Source organism: Rhinatrema bivittatum, chromosome 5 (assembly GCF_901001135.1).
Source record: "Rhinatrema bivittatum chromosome 5, aRhiBiv1.1, whole genome shotgun sequence".
Taxonomy (NCBI): Eukaryota; Metazoa; Chordata; class Amphibia; order Gymnophiona; family Rhinatrematidae; genus Rhinatrema; species Rhinatrema bivittatum.
The window spans coordinates 131,870,009-131,892,324 of record NC_042619.1 but is presented as its reverse complement, the minus strand read 5'-3'; positions in this window follow the sequence as shown (position 1 = coordinate 131,892,324).

Genomic DNA, 22,316 nt, shown 5'->3' with positions numbered 1-22,316 from the left:
TTTTGTTTGGTTTCACTTAACATTTTCCCTATTCATTTTGATGGGCAATGTTAAAACTGGTCAAAACAAGATCCATCCAGCTCTCAGAGAGGAAAAAAAAACCCCTCCTTAAGCCATTCCATAGACAATACCATGGCAACTATAAACCACCTCAGTGTCTATGCAAAGCAGTTAAGTGATCAGGTCTGTGTAACAATACTAAATAAAGGTAAAACACAGACTGATTTGAGAAGTAATTTACCTTAAAAGAATATGTGAATAGTATAAATAAATAAATTAAAAAGAGAGTTACCTGGAAGCAAGAAAAACTGGGAACCAGTGTTTTGTTTTGTTTGTTTTGTCCCTTTGTTGTGGGCAGTGCTGATTCACAGCTGGTGTCACCATGAGAGAAATGAGGGGGAAAGAGAAAAGTTTGTTTTTGTTGCTTGTCATTGCCTCAGGATGAGATAGGCAGCAATGAGTCAGGCCTGATGAGATGGGGAGCAAGGAACAGAGTTGAGCACAGAGCAGGATGAAATCAGGAAGTAGGCAGGACAGCAAGTGGGAGGGGAGGAGCTGCGATTGAGACGAGAGAGAGAAATTGTGTGAACTGCACAGGAGAGCTGTCCTGCGTTAGGCAGAAAGGAAGAGCTGAGTCAAGTGAAGCAGAGAACTGATGGGTGAGTTTTTGAGAGGAAGAAAGCAGTTGGAGGAGAATTCTGGATGATGTGATTGAACAGGGATCTTAATGGAGTGATAGTTTAGATTATAATTGTATGAATGTTAAAGGTATTAGCAGGAAGAAAATTACTACAAAAGTGGGGAGAAAATATGTAGAATATTTTGATGGTATTTAGGGAAAAAGTAGAAGTCTGAGAAAGTTTAAGAATTAAAATAATAAGACAATTGGTGTGATCCAAGCACCCCTATTAGGCGTAGTATGAACCGCAACACCTTTGAAAAATAAGGTGGTAACCGTGTAGTGAGGTCAATAGCTTCCTTGGTTACAGGTGATAAGGCGAGCACAAGTATACTAGTTAGAGCCTTAGCGCTGAATTTAAATAAGGAATAAGAAGGGATTTTATCAATAAACATTATATTAAAATTTTGCTTATATTGAAATTAATAAACCCAAATAAAAATGAATACAAATAGAAAAAGATAATATATCTAATGAGTAGGGTAGGATACTATTTAAAGGAGTGACATCAGCAGGAGAAATGAATCTAAAAATCTAAGGAAAAGAAAGAGACAGTTAAAGAATGAAGCAGTTTAGAGACTGAAGTCAAAAGTATCAGAAGTGCTGTCAATGCACTCTGACTTTGAGGCCTATAAAAAATTATAAACATTAAAAAGTAAATGAAAGAACATTCACAATAGTATATAAGTATGAGTGTATGAGAGAGTGAATGATTATAAGGTTCCTGAAAAGGTAAGAAGAGAAGCAGGAAAATTAATTCATAAATATTGTTGCTGTACCGCGTGTTAAAACAGCAATTATATTAGCAATATTATATTATGTATGCTTGTGACTCCTGTTAATAGTGAAGGACAAGAAATGAGGATTAATAGCAAAGCATTATAGACCAGTGTGAGATCACACAGAAGAGACACCCTTTGCTAAGAAAGCTATAAATAACATCATCAACTACATCAATATCAGATGAAATATGAGTCTGATATATATATATGAGAACAGTATATAAAATGCTGTCTCTATAAAAAAATTAGAGACTCCTGTCTACAACTACATATTACATGAAGAAAGAGAATGTTATATAGAATTTGAAGAAAAGTTAAAAATATTTGAGTATAAAGAAGAAAGAGTGAATGATTGTGTGACAGTATTGATTGTTTAGTAAATAGTGAACTGTTCTTTCATATAAAAAGAAAGATAGGATGGTTTTAATTATCTTTTAATTGAGTTAGATATTCAGTAACAATAAGCTTTCAAAGACACTTACATGAAGGGAACACACTGACTAGCACACGGAAGAACTGAAGTGGTTGGTGGGAGTTAGCATTTTTTTATTGGTTTATTTAAAGCGTAAGTTAGTAGGAACAAGAAAGAAGAAATAGCATACAGAGAAAAGAAGACTAAAGTACAAGAGGACGACATACTGTCATCTGGCCAGCAACGAAAAGAAGAAGAAAAGCAGATAAATGTAATAGCAGAACTTAAAGCTACTATTGCCAGGCCTGAGCTTATTATTTTACATAGACACTTGAGAATAACTATGAATAATAAGTTTAAAAAAAGCCACAAAATACAAAGGGAAAGTAAAAGACTATAACAAAAGCATAATATTGTACTTACCTGAATACAAAGAGGAGAAAGAATACTGGACCTAAGAAAAGAAAAAGAAACACAAAGAATCAATTTTCTTTTAGTCAGAAGAAACAACATATATGGAACATTAATGTTAATATAAAAGAAAGAAGAAGAAATTTAACTATAATACCTATCTAATAAGTAATTGAGTTAGAAGTATCTTGAACATTTTCTTTTGTTAATTTCTTGTTTATTTATAGTTGATAATCTGTTGTAGGAAAAGAAAAAGAAAATATATATTAAAGTTTATTAAGAGAATTGTTATTTTAATGTGCACAATAGTATTAAGAAATAGTATGATGACTTTAAAGAAGTGTTTTTAAATAAAATTATAAAAAATTTACAATATTATCTTATTTATCCTTGCCTCCCCTCTTTACTGGCAAGAGACTACACTGGGTGGGTGGTAGCAATTCGAATCCCTACGCACCCCATTCCTAAGGGAGACCTAGAAGGGAGGAAGGCCTTATACTGTACTCTCTTGTGGGCAACATCAGAGAATTTGCTGCCTAATTTGACGACTACATTTTTAATACCATTCACATCAATTCCGGCCACAACAGTCTTCTTACCCCACGAGAGAGGCTGTTTACAAATGCTTTGGGCTTACTAAAAAATCTTTTTCAAGCTGTTTTCCTTGGCCAAGGAAAGTGGCTTCTTGGAGAATTAGTAGGTTTTCAGAAGCAGATATGTACTAGTTCCTAAAAAGACATCATAGAAGTAATGATCTCTACTGAGGATTTATAGAGAGCTCAATGTGAAATTGCAAGGCACAGCGCAGCTGGAGACTGAAGGAGAGTGTCCAAGTTGCACGATATTGTTACAGAGGCCTAGACAGAGTGGAAGAGCACCCAAATACCTTAGGAAACACTAGTTTTGTTTGTGACAGTGTGTGAAAATGGTGTTTATTAGGCATGTGTATTTGACTACGATTACGTATAAAAATGGTATATAAATAATTTTAAATAAATAAATTCATTTCAATTGAATTTTGAAAATGTGCCAAATAAGGCAAATCTGTTTCATTCGAGGGGCCCTCAAATGAATTAGGGGCCCTCAAATGAAAAGAACCTTATTCATTAAATTTGTTTGAAACCCAAATGGATTGGGCCTAAATCTAGGCCCGAGGCTGGGGCCTAGATTTAGCAGGGACAGCGGCCTAGGCCCAAGGGCGATGCTGAAGTCTCAGCCTAGGCCCAGCCCAATGTTGAGGCCTCTGCCGAGACCCAAAAAAGGTCTTATCTGATTTTGCATGAGACTTTTAATGAAGCTCAAGACTAAGCTTTGAGATTGAGCTCTGCTCTGCCCAGCCCAGCTCTGCTTCATTAACTTTAGAGTACTTGCCAATCTTATTCTAGCACAAACCTTTGCCATCCTGTCCCCTGTCTGCATAACTTACAGAGCCTTTTGTAAGCTCCGAGTCAGCCACAACTCTGGGACTGTGGTGTTAACCTGTTGTATACCTGGTGGATGTCCAGTTGACTTCCTCGGGTCTCTGACCAAACCTTTTCAGAGGGATGACCCAATTGTAGTGGAGTGTGAGAGAGACTGTCTCCAAGATGTTTTCATGCACTCCTAATCAGTGTAAGGTTACCTGGCTAAATTACTACTTTAAGTAGGTTAGTAAATTGGCAATGTGTGTGAGAACCGCAAATTAATCTGGGCTAAACACAGGTGTGTTTGTAACTTCTGTAACCTTTGTAACAGCATCCTTGCTCAATGCCAGCAAATTTGATCTGATCACTCCTCTCCTAAAATCCCTTCACTAGCTCCCTATCACCTTTTGTACTTCTTTCAAACTTCTTCAACTTGCTATTAAGGAAATAGTTGGTGATTTGATTATTAGGAATGTAGACAGCCGGGTGGCTGGTGGACATGAGGATCGCCTGGTAACATGCCTACCTGGTGCGAAGGTGGCAGACCTCACGCGTCACCTAGATAGGATTTTAGACAGTGCTGGGGAGGAGCCGACTGTCGTGGTACATGTGGGCACCAACGACATAGGAAAATGTGGGAGGGAGGTTCTGGAAGCCAAATTTAGGCTTTTAGGAAGAAAGCTTAAATCCAGAACCTCCAGGGTAGCATTCTCTAAAATGCTCCCTGTTCCACGTGATGTCCCCAGAGGCAGGCAGAGCTCCGGAGTCTCAATGTGTGGATGAGATGATGGTGCAAGGAAGAGGGATTCCGTTTTGTAAGGAACTGGGGAACCTTTTGGGGAAGGGGGAGTCTTCTCCGAAGGGATGGGCTCCACCTTAACCAGGGTGGAACCAGACTACTGGTGCTAACCTTTAAAAAGGAGATAGAGCAGCTTTTAAACTAGAAGAAAGGGGAAAGCCGACAGTCACTCAGCAGCGCATGGTTCGGAGAGAGGTTTCTTCAAAGGATACTAATGATGCATTAGAATTAGGGCACCCCAACAGTGAGGTTCCAATAATAGGAAAATTAGTCCAAGTGCCTGTAACTAAAAACTCACCTGAGCTAAAAAATTCTGATTTATCCCTATCAATTAAAAAGCAGAATGAAAATACAAACAAAGAACACAGTTTGAAATGTTTGTATGCTAATGCCAGAAGTCTAAGAAGTAAGATGGGAGAATTAGAATGTATAGCAGTGAATGATGACATAGACTTAATTGGCATCTCAGAGACATGGTGGAAGGAGGATAACAAATGGGACAGTGCTATACCGGGGTACAAATTATAGCGCAATGACAGAGAGGAGCATCCGGGAGGTGGTGTGGCGTTTTATGTCTGAGAATACATAGGGCCTTATTTTCTAAGGCTAGCGATAGCTAGCGAAGGTAGTGCACACCTGCGCTACCTACATCGGGGCAGAGTCGGCCCCGGAAGAGGAGGAGTTGGGGCATCACCGGAGCCGACTCTGCGAGGACGGCGCGGACAGCGAAAAGGTAAGGGCCTTTTTGCTGCCTATTTCGCACCCAATAACTATACCTTCTATGGTGTAGTTATTGGGCATGATGCCAGCAGCGATCGCAGCGTGGAGGTGCGATCGCTGCCGGCTAGCGCAGGACCGCCCTCCCGTTTCGGCCCCCCGCCCCTCATTACCGCATTTTTCTAAAGTACCGCAGGCCTGCAATACTTTAGAAAATGAGGCCCATAGAGTCCAACAGGATAAACATCCTGCATGAGCTACCACCCAAGAAAGAGATCTAGTGGATAACACATTGAAATCATTGGTTCAGTGTGCTGCGGCAGTCAAAAAAGCAAACAGAATTTTGGGAATTATTAGAAAGGGAATGGTGAATAAAACGGAAAATGTCATAATGCCTCTGTATCGCTCCAAAGTGAGACCGCACCTTGAATACTGTGTGTAATTCTGGACGCCGCATCTCAAAAAAGATATAGTTGCAATGGAAAGGTACAGAGAAGGGCGACCAAAATGATAAAGGGGATGGAATAGCTCCCCTATGAAGAAAGACTAAAGAGGTTAGGACTGTTCAGCTTGGAGAAGAGACGGCTGAGGGGGGATATGATAGAGCTGTTTAAAATCATGAGAAGTCTAGAATGGGTAAATGTGAATCAGTTATTTACTCTTTCGGATAATAGAAAGACTAGGGGGCACTCCAAGAAGTTAGCATGTAGCACATTTAAAACTAATCGGAGAAAGTTCTTTTTCACTCAACATACAATTAAACTCTGGAATTTGTTGCCAGGGGATGTGGTTAGTGCAGTTAGTGTAGCTGTGTTTAAAAAAGGATTGGATAAGTTCTTGGAGGAGAAGTCCATTACCTGCTATTAATTAAGTTGACTTAGAAAATAGCCACTGCTATTACTAGCATCTGTAGCATGGGATGGACTTAGGTTTTGTGTACTTGCCAGGTTCTTATGGCTTGGATTGGCCACTGTTGGAAACAGGATGCTGGGCTTGATGGATCCTTGGGCATGTTCTTAAGGTCATGGCCCCCTCCTATCTACGCTGCCGACTCTCTCTATACTCTCCGGCTCGCTTTCTTCGCATTTTGCCCTCAAGGAAATGTGGCTGGTTAGCACAAGGAAGAAATCATTTGTTGGCTCTGTCCCTTCTTTCTGGAACTCCTTGCCACTAGACATCAGGCTAAACCAGACCTCCAGACTTTCAGGAAAAACTGAAAACCTGTTTTTTTCTTGAGGCTTTCGGTCCATGAACATATTTTACCAGCTTTACACTCCAAATTGCGCTGCTTGATTTGCTTTTCAAAGAACTGCTGCTGTTTGCTTTCTGTTTCTCCTTCACTATTATAATCCTCTTTTGGGGTTTATGTTCTATGTAAGTTGTTAACTTTGGCCTCCTTGGCCTTGTTTTATAATGCATTTTGAACTCATATGTTAGAAGATCGTGTAATAAATATTTATTTATTTATTTATTTATTTATTTACTTATCGAGTTTTATATACCATCATTTGGTTTCGCCATCATAACGGTTTACAAGTTTCGAATGAAAAACATGTTAAAAGTTAGTAGAGGCATTAACAAACAGAGTTCACTTATAGAATTAGAAAGATTGAACATGAAATTCTTAAAGTAGCAAGAGCATGTTAGGATTAAGTATGGAGGTTAACAAGGTTGGGGGACTGGAAATATCGGTACAGTCTTATAATATGTTGTGGGGAGGATGTATAGGTGTCATTGGGTGTTTTGGTAAGCTTTGATGAACATCCAAGTATTAAGTTCCTTTTTGAAGGTTTTTTGATTTGGTTGCGTTCTTAGTTCCATTGGGAGGGTGTTCCAGAGTTTGGGACTTCCGAGGGATATGGCTCTTTCACGAGTTGAGGTTAGTTGTTTGGATCGAATAGGTGGGATTTTCAGAAGGCCTTTGTTGGTTGAGCGGAGGTTTCGTTGTGGTGTGTGGATTTTTATTGTTGTACTTAACTAGTTAGTTCGTTCTTCGTGTATTATTTTGTGCAGTATGGTCAGTATTTTGTAATCTATTCAAAGTTTTATTGATAGCCAATGTAGGGCTATAAGAATTGGAGTAATATGTTCATGCTTTTTTGTTCCTGTGAGGATTCTGGCGGCTGTGTTTTGTACGATTTGTAGTGGGCAGATGGTGGAGAGTGGTAGGCCAAATAATAGGGCGATACAATAGTCCAGGTTGGAGAAGATGAGTAGTTGTAGGACTGTTCTGACGTAGTCTGGAGTAAGGAAAGGTCTTAATCGCCTTAGTGCAAGTAGTTTGTGGTATCCTTCCTTAATTATATTCGTGATGTGGTTCTTGAAGGATAGTTCACTGTTGATGATGACCCCTAAGTTACGAGCATGGGTGACAGGGGAAATTGTTGTCTTTTGGTTCTCTGTGTTGAGCGGTGGTGGGGGTGATGGGGTGTTTTTTCTGTCCAGGATTATTATTTCTGTCTTTTCGATGTTTATTATGAGTTTCATGTTGGTTAATAGTTGTTTTATTTTGGTGAGATATGAGGCTGTTTTTTTGTAGGTTTCTTCCAATGTATTATGGATTGGGATTAGTATTTGGATATCGTCCGCGTATAGGAAGTGGTAAGTCCGAGATCAGTTAGAAAATGACAAAGCAGAAGAAGGTATATGTTGAAAAGCATTGCAGATAGTGCAGAGCCTTGGAGAACACCGATGTTTAGGTTTATTTTCTTCAATAGGGTATTATTTATCAACACTTGGTAGCTTCTGTGTGATAGATAGGACAAGAATCATTGTAGAGTTTTCCCAGTTAATCCTATTTCAGTCAAACGCTCCATTAGGATTGCGTGATTGTACCGTATCAAATGTGGCTAGGAGGATTAGTTGGTAGCTTTGGCCATTGTCGAAGCCTCTGAGCACAATGTCATTTAATGAAAGGAGTAGTGTTTCTGTACTCAGGTATTTCCTGAAGCCAAATTGTGTAGGGAATAGGATGTTGTTCCTTTCTAGGTGGTCGGTGAGTTGGGAGTGGATGATCTTTTCAATGCTTTTGGCGATGAAAGGTAGGTTAGATATAGGTCGATAGTTAAGTGGGTTGTTTGGGTCTAGGTTTATCTTTTTTAAAATGGGTTTAATAAAAGCTGATTTTAGGGAGTCAGGGTAGTTTCCTTCAATGAGGGATAAGTTCACAATGTCGGTTATAGTTTTGGTTATTGAAGTTTCGATAGCTTTGATTGTCGGTATAGGTATGCTGTCGATGGGATGATTTGCTGGATTCATTTTTTGATGATTGATTGGATTTCCAGTGAGGAGGCTGTGTCAAAGTTGGACCAGCTTGGGGTTTGTATAGTATACATTTTAATGTTTTGAGTGTTACTATTGAGGTTGTTATTGATAAGGTTGTTGATTTTCTTGTTAAAGAATTCAGCAAATTCATTGCTTCTGTTCATGCAGAATGCTGTTTCTGGTCATTTGGGGATTTGATGAGATTTTGAACAATGGTGAAGAGCATTCTAGGGTTATGTTGGAATTTATTAATTTTTTGTGAGTAGAATTCCTTTTTTGCATTGTGTATAAGTTTTTTGTAGTAGGCTAAGTGTAATGGATAGGCGTTAAGTAGTGTGATTGTTTTGTTCTTACACTAGGCTTTCTCTTTTCTTCTGAGTTCTCATTTGGCAGTTCTGATAGTGTCGTTGTACCATTGATTCTGATGTTTTGTGTTTTTTATTGTCTTTTTAATGGTGGGATTTATCTTGTCTGAGATTGCTTTAGTAATGTTAAGCCAAGAGCTTGTGGCGTTTTCAGAATTGGATAGGTCTATGCTTGTTAGTTCAAGTTGTAGTTTTTCCTGAAGTGCTTCAATATTGAATGGTGGACAGTATGTGATCGACATAGGTGAGTTTTTTTTCCGCTGTGAGTTTAACATTGCGAGTCAGGTATGACTGGATAATTGAGTGATCCGACCAGGGGATTTTTGTTATATTTGTGTGGTATATAGGCCAGAAGTCTGTGTTAATAAAGACAAGGTCTAAGGTGTGACCTGCTTTGTGAGTTGGGCCAGTGATGATTTGTTTTAATCCTAGAGTTGATACAGCGTCTGTTATTGTTGTGCATGTGGGAGAGAGGGGGAGAGAGGGGGAGGGTGTCCATGTGGATGTTGAATGTGGATGTTGAAGTCTCCTATATTAGACAGATTTGAAGTTTTGGCGAATCGAATAGTGCAATTTCCAGGGGTAAACTGATGTTGGTTGGGACTAGTTTCATCTGTAGGTTTTTTTTGATGATTAGCATTAGTCCTCCCCCTTTCCTTTTTGGTCTGGGGATTGAGAATTTTCTGTAGGTCGGGTTATTGATTTGGTTGATTAGGACAGGGTCAGTATTTTCTATCCATGTTTCTGTGATTGCTATGAAATCTGGTTTTGCGTCATCAAGTAGGTCAGTGAGTTTGGGAATTTTCTTTACTATAGATTGGGCGTTGACAAGTAGGAATAATAGAACTATGCAGTTGCCATAGAGCTTGATGTTGTTGTATGTAATGTATGTGTGGTTATACTCACATTTCTTCTTTGGTTTTTTCCGTATTTCTTGCGGTGGGGTGATTTACTCTGTTAAATCAAACGTAAAACAATATCTGTCGTATATGAAACCACTGTATATTTTATGCTGCTGTAATAAAAATTATCTACTTCAAGAAAAGCTATAAACAATCTGCTCTTTTTATATGAACTTGTACCTTATTTTATCTGATTTAAATATCAGATAACCATGTAAGACTAATTATCACTTACAAGGTGTCATTTATTTTATTTTTTTATTTATATATGTATACTGCCAATACCATGGCCCTAGGTGGTTATCAATAAAACATGCATAATCAATAATTAAAACAATAATAATAAAAAGAAAAATGGACAGAGAGAAAACCAAATCCTCTTTTGCCCTTCCCTTCATCTTTCACAAAATACTCAACAATTTAATACCTGCCTCATAGGAACAAAAGAAGTTTCATAGTTTGCTCATAGCCCCTAGGAGGAGAGAGCACCAGTTATTGCACAATGACATCCCCAGCCCCAGCTCCAGCGAGTAGAAGATCTGTCCCAGGAACTGAATTCATGCCCTTTATATGGCAGTGCTCAGCATTGCTATTGAGTCCCCAGACCAGGCAGAGTCCTGGACTGGGAATCAAATCTAGGCCCGCTGCATGCTAATACTGAGCCACTGAGCTGGTCCTGCATAGAAGATTTTGTTGCTGAATGTATACCACTGCACTAATTTACAGTACTATATGAAAACAGAATAATATCAGTACTGTGGTTTGCAAAGACAGATGGGAATGCATGGAGCTGGTTTACTATTCTGAGTCTTTGTTTATATTGCAAAAACAATTCAGCATTTTCTGATAATAAAGTAGTGCAGTTACCATGTTAATTCACATATTTCCTTATAGTTCTCTATAAAGATTCGATTCCTGCTAATCTTCTCATAGCTAGTGCCAAAGCTATTGTTAAGCCAATCACTCAAATCATCAATGCCTCCCTAATTCAGGGCTTAGTGCCAACCCCACTCAAACTCGCTATCCTGAAACCTCTTCTAAAAAAGCCAAATCTCTCTCCGGAAAATCTAGCCAACTTTCGGCCAATAGCCAATCTCCCTTTTATAGCTAAAATCCTTGAAAGAATAGTCAATCATCAACTCTGCAAATTCTTAGACGACAACAACATTCTCGCCACAACACAATTTGGCTTCTGCAAATCCCGAAGCACTGAATCCCTTCTAATTTCTCTAACCGACAACATTCTTTTCAACCTTGAGAAAAATCAACCGTGCCTTCTGATCCTACTAGATCTATCAGCGGCATTTGACACTGTAAACCACAAGATCCTCCTAGACCGACTAGCAGAGATTGGAATAAAAAACACCGCATTCAACTGGTTTAAATCCTTCCTACAAGACAGGTTCTATAAAGTTAAGATCAACAACAATGAATCCCAGCCGATCAGTACAAGTCTAGGCGTCCCTCAAGGATCCTCCTTATCTCCGACCTTATTCAACATTTACTTGCTCCCTCTCTGTAATCATCTTTCTAAGCTAAATCTAACCCACTATCTATATGCAGACGATGTCCAAATTCTCATTCCAATTACCAAATCTCTGCAAGAAACCCTACATTTTTGGAATTCATGCTTCCTCTCCATATCAAATCTCCTTGCTGATCTCTGCCTAATTCTCAATGCCAACAAAACTGAATTCCTCCTAATCACCCAAGATGGCAACTACCAGCTCTCCAACACTCATCCTCTGGCAACACCTCCTCTATCTCCCTGGGTCAGAAACCTAGGAGTCACCATGGATAACCAACTGAATTTCAAAAGCTTTATCAGTAACACTGTGAAAGGATGCTTCTTCAAACTCCAAGTCTTAAAAAGACTCAGACCCTTACTTCACCCCCATGACTTCAGATCAGTTTTGCAAGCAATCATATTCTCAAAAATTGATTACTGCAATTCTCTTTTACTTGGGCTCCCAGCTATCTCCCTAAAACCTCTACAAATGCTCCAAAATGCCACTGCTAGGATTCTAACTAAAGCAAAAAAAAGGGACCACATTACTCCAATTTTAAAGAATCTCCATTGGCTCCCTATAAAATATAGAATCCTTTACAAAACCCTCTCAACCATCCATAAATCTATCTACAAAACCTCACACCTCGACCTCAGGATCCCATTGCAGCTACATTCATCCTCCCGTCCGTTGAGATCTGCACTAAAAGGCTCTCTAAAAACCCCTCCATTCAAACTATCCTCAAACAAAAGAGCCTTCTCCACAGCAGGTCCTAACCAATGGAACTCTCTCCCTTCAGACCTTAGGCTTGAACAATGCCCCATCACATTCAAAAAAAGACTCAAAACCTGGCTTTTCACTCAAGCCTACGCCTGAGCTGGACTTTACTAACACCCTCCCTTCCTGGACAATTTCATTATCCCACATTACTTAATAATCCTAGAATCAATTTCAATTCCCTCCTGCCAATTCTCAACCACTTGTTACATGATTGATTCATTCAAATCTCTAGTTTATAAGATTTCTGTTATTTAAATTGATGTACTTTATAATGTGTTATTTAATTCAATTTTTTCCAAGTTCCTCATTTTCCTTGTTCTCTGTAAGATACACGTGTTAAGTCATTTCAATGTTATATGTAAACTGAAGTGATTAGTAACATTGTTACCAGAACCTTGGTATATAAAAATGTTAAATTAAATAAATAAATAAACAAATAAATAAATAAAGTAAGTCCGCAGTTAGATGAGTGCTCCCACATAAAGGGAGGGAGTGCCTCACGTGTTCTGTTACGTTTGAGAAACGTGAGTTGCAATCGGAGAGTTTACATTTAAATATGTTGATTCTTTGGTATAAAAACATATACTTTGCCAATTTGCCATGGTGTTGGTTGCTGAGATGGCTGGTAAGGTGTTGTAGGATTCATAGGGAGGATGTCTTTGTTATTTGTTTGTTTATGGGGGGGTTTCTTAATGCTGTTTATACTTTGTTTTAAAGTAAAAGATATTTCCCCTGATGCAGGCACACATGAGTGCTGAAATGCTGGGAGGACTTTTATTGGGCGATTCTTCATTGATGATAATGTTGATTGGAGGCTCTTAGCAGAGAGCAGCAAGCTGTGAGCTTCAACGCCATTACTGAAAAATTCAGCAAACCCGGGAGAGATGTGATTAGAAGAAAGCCAGGCAGTGAACTTAAAAGCTATCTGTTATGATCAGGATTGTGAACCCTTGGACCGACGGGAGGTTGAATCACCTTAGGAGAAGGCTCCTTAGGTTCCCCCGTCGGGTGGCGAGGCGGAACAGAAGATGGGAATGGATGACCCTCGGCACTGAAGACTGAGCTGGTTGTTGAGAGAGCGAAGGGTCGTGACATCGGAGCAGAGCCCACTGGATCTTTGCCACTGGAAGCCTGCGGTCCCCCCGGGAGGAGCCCGTAGGGACCCAGGCCGCTGGGACTTAGGTGGACCTTTGAGAGGTCGAGGAGTCATGAGGTCCATGCAAGGGCCAACTGGATCTTCGCCACTGGAAGCCCGGGTTCCCCTTGGAGACGATAATCAAGAAGTCTGAGGTCGAGTACTAGAGGGTCGTCGCTTACCAGTCCGAGGTCACACGCTGAGGGATCACCACTTTCCAGTCTAAAGTCACACACCGAGGAATCACCGCTTGCCAGTCCGAAGTCACATACCGAAGAATCACCGTTAGCCAGTCCGAAGTCACACACCGAGGAATCACCAAGAAGACGCAGGAACCAGGAATCAGGAACTTGAGGAACTGAAGGACTCACCGAAGCAAGCAGACTCGAACATCGATGTTGCCAAGTCAAGGAGTGAGCGGAGGAAGTCTCCTTATATACTTCCCCTGGTGTAATCCATTGGAAACAGATGCAGGCAATTAAAGGGACGAGGTACCTTTAAATCAGTCAAGGAGGCACGGCCTCGCGCCTAAGGGCAGGGCAGCCATCTTGGATCCTCGGGAGCCCTGCTGACTGACCCGACGTTGCGAGGGGAGGCCCAGGGCGTCTCCTCTGCCAGCCATCGGCGCGGAAGGATGCAGCAGGGTGCAGGGATGCCCGGGCTGGGTTCCTCAGTGCTGTCTCGGCAGCCCGAAGCCACGGCTCAGGTAGGCGGTTGCGGCTGCAGGCGGCCGCAGCACACAACACTATCACTGAAAGAATTTAGTAAATTTTGAGATAATTGTTTTTCTTTATATTGAGGGGAGACTTTTGCGGAATGAATAGTTTTGACATGTCTGGATGGAACTTCATAAGTTAAGTACAAGCCTGTGCTTGCTACTTATTAATAGTTTTGAAGAACATGGGAAGATTTAACATCGCTTGTGTTTACAACAATTTGTGACGATTTCTTCTTTGCGAGTATCGAGAAGATTAACAGAGCATGTGGATTTTTTTAGTATTTTGGATTTAAGAAAGTTAGAAAAATGTAACTTAAAGAATATTAGAGATATACTTGGTGATAAGTTGTATTTAATGAATGTGGTGAATGATTTGTATGATTGTTGGAAAGTATGTATGTGTGTGGGTTTGAGCAGTTCCAACACTGCTCTCTACATTAATGGTGGGATGGAAGGGAAATAGAACTAAAAGGTTCTGGGAGCCAAGCGTAACAAGTAAGATGAAAAAAAATTTAAAAAGTGCATAGCTTGCTGGGCAGACTGGATGGGTTGTTTGGTCTTCTTCTGCCGTCATTTCTATGTTTCTATATGTTTCTATGAGAGAGTTTGTCAAAGAGATGGTTTTTAGATATGTTAAATGTGTTTCATAAAATCTTCTCTATGTAATGTATAATGTATTAAGGGCATTGGGGCGGATTTTCAAAGGGTCACGCGCGTAAGTTACACACATAACCCTGAGAATCCGCTCCTGCGCGTGCTGAGCCTAATTTGTATAGGCCTGGTGATGCGCACAAGCCCCGGGAAGAGCGTATGTCCTGGGGCTTGAAAAAGGGGGTGGGGTGGGGGCGGGGCCGGAGCCTCCAGGCTGGCGCCATCGTCCCGCCGACCGGAGACCTTCCGCCCAACGACCCTCGCCCTACCATGCGCTGCCAACCCGACCCGGCACCGTCCCAGCTCTGCCGGAAGAGAGGGTGCCTCAACCGGAAGGAGAGTGTGTGAGAGACGCCGCGGGAGAGAAAAAGAAAAACTGAAAGAAAAGAAACCAAGAGCCCGCTGAGAATACCAGGAAAAGCCGCCGACCCGATCCACCAAAGGGAGAGTGAGAAGAAAGGCAGGGTAAGGACCCCTGACGCTCTGCGCCGCCCTCCGGCCCTCCCTGCACCCCAAGCCACCTACCAGGCCTGTCGGAGCCCAGAGGCGGGCCCAGACTGCCTTTAAATCAGGGCTCACTTCTGCGGCCCGACCTTTCTTCGCGCCATTGACCCGCCGACCGGAGACCTTCCGCCCATCGATCCTCGCCTTACCACGCGCTGCCGACCCGACCCGGCACCGTCCCAGCTCTGCCGGAAGAGAGGGTGCCTCGGGGGCTTAGATAATCATGATTCAGTCTCTATTCACAGACAATGAGTAGAGACTGAACGCCAGATTGTGCACTGTAAGTTGCATTGCACTGTTGAGCCGCGAAAGTCGGCCTGTGTCGGGCATTTTTAAAAAAGAAAATGTCTCTACTTTAATAAATATTTGAAAAAGATCAAGGCATCTATTCTTCTTTGTTATCCTGACGGCTATTATAGATCGCCTACCTCTTTGTTTTCTGGGACCAGAAAAGCAGAAAATACTGCTTTTCTGTACACCCTCTGACTTAATATCCTAGCCAGTCAGCAGATTAGAAAAATGGACACTCAATTTTACTGGCATGTGTTTTTCTAACCGGTGGCTGTCAGCAGTTTGAAAACCGACACTGGAGAAATTGAGTATCTGTTGTCGAACCTGCGGACAGCCACCTCTACCGCTAATAAGGAGGTGCTAGGGATGTGCTATTGTCCCTAGCACCTCCTTATTAGCTCGACGCCTCATTTAAATACAGAATCACGCGCTCAGGAGAGGTGCCTGGGCACGCGTCAGGAGAGCGGGCGCTCAACACGGAGCACCCACTCTCCCGCACTTTTTACAGTATTGGCCTGTCTGTCGGGTGGATGTTGTCACTGGGTGGTGGAGCCAGATTGCAGGACTTCCCCATCCAGCCTGGAAACACTGCTCTGGCTTTTCATTCACCACATTCATTAAAAAAAAAAAAAAAAAAGGGCACCATGATTCAAACGTATCCTATCCCCATTATTTCACTCCCATTCATTAACAGATACAATCCACTCACGCACAATATTCAACGACCAAAGAGATCACTGATTCCTATCATGATCTCTCCCCTAACCCAATTCCTAGGCCTCTCACTAATCACCCTTACCCTTCTCAACTCCCAGTCCCTCTCAAAAAAATCTCATTTGCTCAACGACTACCTCTTAGAAACCCAACCAGATATCTGTGCATTAACCGAAACGTGGCTACAAAACACAGATACTGCCCTAATCAACCAATTACCATTACATCTTTATGACTTCTTCTCTTTACCGAGACTGAAAAAAAGAGGAGGAGGAATTCTACTAGCCGCAAAAAAAGAGCTGAGACTCTCCCAACAAGCCTTTAAATCGATGACTAAACTAGAAATCGGTCTATTCAAATCGAATCAACTACAAATTTGTCTAATATACGCCCCCCCCAGGGATCCTAGAATCGGACCCTTCGCCTCTCATAGAAACTTTAGCTAAACACATCAACACGGACAATCCAGCCATCATTTTAGGAGACTTCAACATACATGTGGACTCCCCTTCACCCACCTCCAATTGCGAAGCTCTTCTATCATCTCTCCAGGCAATGGGATTCAAACAAATCATAAACAAACCCACTCATAAAGCAGGCCACACTCTGGACCTCATATTCATAAATGAAGTCATTTCAACCTCCACCCCCCCTACCTGTACTCCCATCCCCTGGTCAGACCACATGCTGATTTATACGGAATTAGCAATTAAGACAAAACAGACACCCGTCATACCTAAATCCACTATCAAGTACAGAAAACCATGCGCCATGGACGTCCTCAGCTCCAGCCTCTCTAAGGAACTAACTCAACTCGATCTTTCCAACGCTGACTCTGCCATTACCTCTTGGCTAAACATCACTCACTCCGTGGCTGACAAAATTTGCCCCATAGCATCTAAAGAGATAAACCCATCCAGGCACAACAAAAAACCCTGGTTCTCTTTAGAATTGAAAAAGCTCAAACAAGACCTACAACATAAAGAACAACGCTGGCGTAAGGACCCCTCCCCTACTGCCCAGGCCATCTATAAAACCACCATGAACCTTTACAGGATCACCATTCTTCACTCTAAGAGGGAGTTTTACGCCAAAAAAATCCATAGCTTTATGTACGACCCGAAAACGCTATTCTCATATGTCGCAAGCCTCACCACCCCAGTTCCTCCAATCATCCCAGAAAAAGAAGCCCATATCAAATCTACGGCACTGGCCTTATTCTTCGATAACAAGATCAAAAACTTACTCGCAAATATGACCACCACCATGACCACATCAAACATCCAGCCTCCAACTAATCTAAACCCAGCCCCATCCTCATACAAATCGACTCTGGAATCATTCGAACTCACAACTTCACTAGAGATCGAATCTCTAATTAAGAAAATGAAACCTTCGTCACATCCAACAGACCAGTTACCTACTAAATTCCTACTTACTATTCCAAACACCATAGCCAAACCTCTGGCTGACATTATAAATTGCTCCCTTACCCAAGGATCTGTCCCGGATGCATTAAAAACAGCTTCTCTAAAACCACTAATAAAAAAACCTAACTTGGACCCAGCCAACCTGGTAAACTTCCGCCCCATTGCCAACTTACCATTTACTGCCAAACTAATGGAAAAACTGATCAATAACAGACTCACAGATTATCTTGAATCCCATAACATTCTTTACCCTTCACAATTCGGTTTCCGGAAACGACTAAACACGGAATCACTCTTACTCTCGTTAACAGACAAAATCCTGATGGGGCTTGACAAAGGCCAATCGTACCTTCTGGCTCTCCTCGACTTATCAGCAGCGTTCGATACCGTAAATCATTTAACCCTCATCAAACGGCTAACTGAAATCGGTATCACAGGATCGGCACTCTTATGGCTCAAATCCTTCCTCAACAACCGGCACTACAAAGTCAGAATAAATGATAAAGAATCCCACCCCGTCCAATCCAATCATGGAGTACCGCAGGGTTCCTCTTTATCCCCCACACTATTTAATATCTACCTGCTACCTCTAAGCCAACTACTAGAAAGCCTCAACCTTACACACTTCATCTACGCCGACGACGTACAGACTTAATCCCCATCACAGAACCCCTCTCCAGCACCCTAAACTTCTGGAACAGCTGCCTTCACTCCATCAACCACCTACTATCTAGTCTCAACCTGGTACTTAACACTTCCAAAACCGAACTTCTCATCATCACTCCTAATGAAAACAACCCCCTTGTTGGCAACCCAATCTTACCATCAACATCTCAAGTAAGAGACCTCGGGGCGATTCTGGACACTAGAATGAACTTCAAAAAATTCATTCACAACACCACTAAGGAATGCTTCTATAAGCTGCATGTTCTAAAGCAACTAAGACCTCTCCTACACTTTCAAGATTATTGTTCTGTCCTCCAAGCCATACTATTCTCAAAATTGGACTACTGCAACACGCTACTGCTCGGCCTCCCCGCCTCCACAACTAAACCTCTACAGATGCTGCAAAATGCAGCAGCCAGGATCCTCACAAATTCCTGACGCAAAGACCACATCACACCTATACTAAAAAACCTACATTGGCTCCCCATCCACTATAGAATTCAGTACAAGTCACTGACCATCATCCATAAATCCATCTATCATAATACCTCACTCCAATTAACAATCCCACTCGAACCCCATTCTTCTAACAGGTCGATTAGAGCTGCACACAAAGGAACTTTCCAGGCACCCCCGCATAAATCAGTCATGCACAAGTCTATACAAAAACGAGCAATGTCCTCCGCGGGACCACAACTATGGAACACACTTCCCGCAGATCTTCGACAGGAATAATGCTTGCTCTCCTTTAGAAGGAAACTGAAAACCTGGCTATTCTCCCAAGCCTACCCCTGATGGAAAAGAACTGTTTATGCTTAAACCACTTAGTTAACCATCTTTGCTAATCAATGGTGTATTATCTCGTTATACTCTCAGGAGAACTCTGTTTAACCTAATTCTTCCTCTTTCAATTGTCCTGTTTTGTAATCCCTGTTTATTGTACCTTTCTCTCTTCTGATTATTGGTTTCCCTTGGTTATAATGTAAACCGGTACGATAAGACATTGTTTGAGCATCTATATAGTAAAAGAATCTAAATAAAATAAATAAATTTGCTTTTCTGGGCAGGCAGGTACAGAGAATGAAGGAGAACTATCAGATTATCTTTCAACCTGGATGCACTAAAACAAACTATGAGACACTCTGAGGTCATTATTAAAAGGGTCTGTCCAAGTAACTTTGCAAGTTAACCAACAAAACCAAAGATTTGAATATTCCCCCCTGCACCCCACTGTCCGGCAAAATTTTGTCCAGGTAACTCACTATCCATACAAAATTTAGCCAGATAAAAAAAGTTGGTGTTGGAGGTGGTCTACAGCTATGATTTCATTTTTTAGCCAATATTAGCTGGGTATTTCTAGTTGGAAAAATATCTGTCCTTAAGTTCCCTGGATATCTTTATTTGGGTAACTTTAAGTGGGTAATATTCAGCAGAACACTTATGTGGGTATGTTCCAGTGAGTGTCTGAGTAACTTTTCCACTCGCCGGCCTGTTGCATAGCGAGCTCTTTAGATTTTGCTATTTCAAGCAATATCTTAAGATGAAAATCTTTAGAGGGGCAGCCGTGTTAGTCTGGTGTAGCAAAAATGACAAGAGGCGGGTGGTTAGTCTATAAGGAACCACCCGCCTCTGTCAATATCTTAAGGTATTGTCTATCCTGTAAGTGTGCTTTTTTTTCCCCCCATGAAAAGTGTAATATTTCCTTCCTCAAATGTGAAAGATGAAAACAAAATATAGTCAGTGTAGTCAGAATTAGCCACAGGTCAGCTGGCTGATGTTTCATGTGTCCAGTTTATAACTCCACGACAGGATGTCCTAGGAAATGACTGCTTCTTTACATAATCATGACAAAATGTTGCTATTAGATTAATTATATGTTTAATATGTAAACCACCTCAATGTAAGAAAAAAGAAATTATGATTTATGTCATCTTGTAAATTCATAGACATCTCTGGTTTATTCTTTCATTGGTGCAAAAAAAAAAAAAAAAAAAAGCTTGAAACAAATCCACATTTTCTTTGAAACTGTTCAGCCACCACTTTAGCACAAAAGTCAAACCACCCCACTTTTTTTTTTTTAAGTATTTATATTACACGTTGTTTATTGTACACACTGGTTAAACCTGGAACATTTGGCCGACTCAGCTACTTGATTGACAGAGCTTCATTCTGTGCTTTATTATTAAAAGATAAAAATAAGATAGGGGGCTAAGTTTGTAAAAACTGAAATCCACCACATAGGAAACATAACAAACCGTGCTTTGTTTCCCCATCTTCTAGCTTCACATTTCTTGGTACTGTGACATGGCATGAAATAGCAAATAAATATTTCACCTAAACTCCATTCTCATGCTCTTGTACAATTGCTGTAATTCTGGTGCTAACAAGGAAGCAGCTTTCTGGATGTGAAGTGTACCAAAATACCTCTTCTAATAGCCCACTGTCTGGTTTCAATGAGCCTAACCGTAAGGTGCGGTGTGCTCTGGAAACTTGACGTGACTCATTGTGCAATGGCTAAGCAGCAGCCCACACAAAACTTTCCATCCTAGCACAGTAAATCTTTCGTTTGAAAAGAAAAATACTACAATTATCTAATTTAATCTGTTTTATATCTTTATGAATAAGATTATTACATGTATGGAAAAAAAGGCCCTTGCTGAGTTACTCAGATCAAACAATCTCACTGGTTTGTTGCTTACAAAATATCCTGTTTGAAATGACTCTTAGCAAGGGGGCCATTCACACTTTTCCAAATTACAAATCCAGGCTGTTCTCCACCAACTAATTAGCTAAAAAAATGTGGGAGTGTCTACATCACTTCTGTTTAGGTACTTTTCCCAGTTAACATGGCTTTTGTGACCTGAAGAATGCCTGTAGGTAAAGAGGTACAAATGCTAGTCATGGATGTTCATAGAAAAAACAATTTTCCAAGCCATTTCCGTGGGTGCAGCTTTGAAAATTGCCTGGCTTCAATGACAGACAATTTGGACTGTTGCAATAAATGTACTTTTTTTTTTTCACCTGCAAGGTTTGCACCAATAATCACAGTGAAACCATGCAGGTAGTTTTGCTGTTGTTATTGTGCCGGAAGACAAGAAATGCTCCAGAGATTTGTGTCTGCATTTTCTGCTAGTATTTGTTTTCAGGCACAACAAACACATTAGTCTTCAAATTCCAAAATGCTGTGCGTTGTTGCCTTCCCGACCTAACCCTGCCTATGGGAACACCTCCAAACAATGTTGGTAACATTTTTCCCTAGGCAATAATCAGAGCAAAACTACCCACGTCCTTTTGCTTTAATCATTGGTGCAACTTCGCGGGTAAAAAAAAAAAGTACCCCCAGAATTTGCATCTGCACGGTTAGTTTGATTATTGCCCCCTGAACTTGCAAATTTACTAGAGATGTTGCAAATCGCCATTCTGATTCCTGCGTTTAATGCAGCAGTCCAAACTGGCTAAACAGATCCTTCAGCTAGCAATGAGTGTCATTTCGTGGGAACAGGTCTACCCCTTGACTCTGAGCACTGGGGTAGTTTACGCTAGAGTGCTGGGAGCAGGTAAGTCCATATCTCGCTCATGGCAGGGATATTATTTTTAAGGTATCGATATGTTGGGGGGGGGGGGGGGGGGGGGAAGCCCTGGGGAGGGATGGGGTGTTTGGCCTGAGATTTTGTAATCGCAGGTGCTTGGGGCTCCAAAGGGAGTCAGTCCAATTAAATTAAATAGAAAATGAGGAGGGGGTGTGAGGAGGGGACCTGACTTGCAGACCTGCCACACTTATCTCATTTAGGAAGGGTTTGTGGGGTGGGAAGGGGGTGCACGGCCCAACAGGGCCATATATTAAATTGGGGTTCAGGGGAATGAGCTAATCAGCCCAGAGGCCCCATTTACATCTTTTTCATTGACAGTGATACTTAATAAGATTTCTTTTGAAGATATCCAGTTAAGCAGTTAGTTATATGGCCACACAAGGCCGGATAACTAAAAAAAAACAAATCAAAATTCAACCATAGCCGGTTAGTTTTTTTTAGTTTTTCAGCTATATGTAGCCAGATAAGGTTGGGTGAGTATATTCGGGGGGATATTTATCTTGCTGAATATCTGGGACAAGTTATCTGGCTTATTTTAGCCAGATAACTTGTCTACTTGCAGGCTAACTGGCTGATGCAATAAACTGCACGTAAA